The sequence below is a fragment of the Bidens hawaiensis genome, unplaced genomic scaffold (genome assembly GCF_021521415.1).
Source record: "Bidens hawaiensis isolate Kalapana, Puna unplaced genomic scaffold, B.hawaiensis_p1.1 tig00058938_1, whole genome shotgun sequence".
NCBI classification, from domain to species: domain Eukaryota; kingdom Viridiplantae; phylum Streptophyta; class Magnoliopsida; order Asterales; family Asteraceae; genus Bidens; species Bidens hawaiensis.
This window is the reverse complement of record NW_027500610.1, coordinates 44,780-49,040: the sequence shown is the minus strand read 5'-3', so window position 1 is coordinate 49,040 and position 4,261 is coordinate 44,780. Positions and strand designations below refer to the sequence as shown.

Genomic DNA, 4,261 nt, shown 5'->3' with positions numbered 1-4,261 from the left:
ATTGTTTTTTGTATTTTTTTGTAATTCTTTCTAAGATGGCGAAAATATTTTAGTTTCTTAATATTTTTTTGTTTTTCAATATCTATATTTTGAATTATGATTTTTTTATTATTTTTTTGAATTTGTTTTTAAGTGATTTTTTATATGGTCACAAATTTTTCTCACACTTTTCATTTTTCTCTCTCTTTGTATTTTAACTTTACCCTTGTGAGTGATAAGAGACATAGTGGATTGTGGCTTTAACTTTTACGTTAAGGACTTATAAGAGGCTAACGCCCAAGGATGAAGATGGCGTTTTGGTTTTCGCGGAGCATATTCGTTAGCGTGTCAACTGCAGGGCCGCAGACTATCAAAAACATTGAACCAAAAACTGCAAATAGACTAAACCAGAAACCGCGAAGTAAACCAAATTTTGGTTCAAACCGGCATTTGCAGAACACACTGGTTCATTCACCAGATACTAAATAAAAATAAAAATATATCAGAAAAGGTCAACAGGAGTATCAATGTATCATTATGAATCACCAATAAAGGACTTACTATTTTACAAGTTAATCACAAAATTAGTACCCTTCTCTACAAGCACATGTCCTCTTGTAGAATAAAATAATAACCAAATTATAACTTTCATATATTAAACGTTTTAAGACCATACTCATTTCATTACAAAACATAGAGAAATAAACACTAGTTCATGAAACCAACTATATCAACAACCCTTACCCCAAACACACTTTCTTCTATAGCTCTCCAGTTCCGACGGTCTATTTGCCAAAAATCGACTTCAACCACCAAATCCCTTTCGTGTCCGCTGGTGCATCTTCACCCTCTGGAGGCGGGTCTGTATGTGTCGTCCTCTTCAGTTTGCTCACATCATACCCTTCTTCCTTCGCCTTCTCAACCAACTTATTGTATATCTCATCATCCATATGATTCTGCCTGCACAAAATCTACACAACAAACTATGCATAAGCAAATAACCAAATCAAATCAACCAGCGGCACGAAGAGTAAGTAAACAAACAAATTAACCGAACCAAATAATAAACCAATTGCACAAACCAGGAGCAAGAAAACAGCCAAATTAACCAAACCAAATAGTTAACCAATCGCACAAACTAGGAGCAAGAAAACATCCAAATTAACCAATTCTTAACAAATTAACCGACTCAATCGAACATAATAATCAACCAATCCCACAAACTAGGGGTATAAAAATTAACCGACTCAAATCAAATCGAATGAATAATTAACCACATACTAGGAGGGCACAAATAATCAAATTAACTAACTGAAACATAACAAATCAACTTAACCAATGGTAGGCACTAAGTAGAAGTAAATAACCAAGTTAACTGAATATTTACAAATCAACCGAAGTCAGTAACCAAATAACCGATTTATAACAAATTAACCAACCGCACAAAGTCAGAAAATGACCAAATGACCTATTATTAATTAACAAACTAACCAACTCAACCAAACTAGAAAAAACACAAATTAAGCAAACAGAAGAGAATGATACCCATAGATAACTCCGTGAAGGCTGACCAATCAAAGCATACTGATACTCATCATCAAGATACAGCACCTAGTAATCTCCAGTCACTGTTAGGGTCAGCTTTATAAGCAGTCCCTTCAATGAACCCACGCTTACCATCACTCCAAGTCTCGTTCAGCACATTGACAGTGCCATCATCTTTCAAGGTGTAGGTAGCCCTAGTGTTGGTCCCGTTTTTGGGCTGTACCAACGGCCCATGTATCTTTGTAGATCCAGGCCCTTCACGACATCCTTCGCCATGGATAATGAGTAAAGCTAGGGGTTATTATATAAGTGAAGGTGAAATGACATGGAGGATTTCTGGCCTTACACGTGTAAAAGTGAATAACACTAGTATTGGGTCGGATTATTCTAGAATGGTAGTGTATGGTTTCTTGGGGAATACTCTAATATCTTCTAGCTTAAGTTTCTTTTGGATGATTTCTATTTTGTAATTATTAGGAAATTACGTTTTCTGATTTTTTTAAAGTTATGATATTTATGTCTATGATTGTATGGTAAGAGGGGACAACGCGTACACGTAAGAGATACGTTGTGTGTTTATATGGTTTATTAGTTTGAGATCCATGTATTACACGGGTAATTGATGAAAAATTTAAATTTTAACCATTAAGTGAAATACAGTCAACAAATTGATCATATATTGTTAATACAATTAAAATTACAAAAAATATATAACTAAGATTACACAAATATGTTATAAATAAGTCAAAACTACCTTTTATACTACGTTTGTGATTGTATTATTATGTATACATTCTTAATCCAAAATCAAAATTTATAGTCCATGTCTGCTTGTAACTTTTAATAAGGTAACATACAGGTATGCTTATAACTCTTGATATAGTCACGTATGGTTGTTCGTGTGACAAAAAAAGATTCTCTAAGTACATACCAACTTTAGATAAATGATAATATATCCATGAAACTAATAAAAAAATATTCATACACATAAAATATCATAGATTTTAATCATTAATATGATGTCATTTGAGAAATCTGCTCATGTTTGTTAAAAAAACATGATTATCTCAAAAACCATATTATTTGAACTTTGATGATATAATCATCCTTAGAATATTTAGAAAATTGATTGATCATGATAAATTTGTTGTCATTAATATTTTTGTATGACAAATTTTTAGTTGACATTATATTTTACAATTAAAATGTGTATAATCAAGCAACATAAATCGAAAATTAAAATATAACAAAATGATATGTTTCATTTCATGTGTGTAATTGCCAGGAAAATTACAAATGCATACTAACCTTAAAACCATGTTCAAATAATAGTGATTATTTTGAGTTAGAAGAATATTAGAAAATTTAAAGTTGCATAAAGTGAAGGTAGTGATTCTTATTTATAATAGTTGAAAGTAGGGCTGCCACTTTTACCCGCAACCTGAAACTCAACCCAAAAAAATCCGTACCTAAACCCAAACTAACCTGACCCAAGAAAATGAAATCCAAGAAAATACTAACCCGAACCTGAACCGAAGTAATTCGGTGTGACATTCGTCAATTTCAGGTCCGATTTGTATTCGTTTTGTAATCGTTTATTATGTAAACCAACCCGATTGGTAAACCGAAACTTATGATATAATCGAAAATATGGATTTTATGTTACAATATTGTTTTACACTTGTTGGGTCTCGAAAACATCGTTTTTAGTCCTTAAAACGCCTTAAAAACGCTTAAAACGAACTTTAGGGACCATTTCTGCCATTTATCAAAGTTTAAAAATATTAGCCGCCCAACCCATCGCGATACGCGATGGGTGATGGCCATCTTCGTCGCGTATCGCGATCTGTATCAAGTCAGTAGCTTGTGTTTTGTTATTTTTATGCAAACATGTGACTTAAACCATTCCATTTTCATGCAACACTTTTTATGCTTGTCCATTTCAACTTACCATATATATACATGACCATCTCCTTCATTTTACACCTGCTCATACTTCAAATTATCTCTCAAATTCAAAGATCTTAAGGTTGTTTTTCTTTGTTATTGAAGGTTTGACTTTCAAAAGTCAAACTGAGTAAAGTCTTTCATTTTAATTAGTTTGTTTAGTCTTATTAATACTTGAATATGATTATACAACATATATATAATATACACCCATTTTTACCTTTGGTGGTTACTTCTCCGGTCTTGGTCGGTGGAGTGTCGGGCCTCGTAAGGCAAGACTTCATGAAGGACTTTCGTGGTCCTTGATATATATATATATATATATATATATATATATATATATAGGGATGGATCACGCGAGAAGTGATTTTATAGCGAGAAGTGCGAGAAGTCGATCTCAACCATTGATTATGCCTAATAAATGGTAATCAATGGTAAGTAACGATTATGGCAAAATTGTAATAAAAAGAAAAATAATTTATAAGACTTTTATGACAAAAGGGTAATTATGTCTTGTATGTTTAATTGTTTGAAACCATTAATTACACTAATTAATCCTACATTACTCTCCACATTAATTCCAGTACAAAGTTACAAATTACTAGAAATAAGAAATTGACTTTTACATCAAACATATTCTAAGGATAACTTAAATAAAATATATTCATGATAAAAAATTTTACGTTGATGATTTCAAAAGAATTTTTTGAGATATTTTTAACCTTACATATGAAAAGGTGAATGATAATAAATTCAGCTACACAAGAAACATAGTCATCTACACATAACT

At 31.8% G+C, this 4,261-nt stretch overlaps 1 pseudogene; it reads right to left on the bottom strand.

Moving 5' to 3' along the window:
- Positions 1-709: 709 nt before the first annotated feature.
- On the bottom strand, positions 710-1,800 carry LOC143602450 (temperature-induced lipocalin-1-like; annotated as a pseudogene).
- Positions 1,801-4,261: the final 2,461 nt, after the last annotated feature.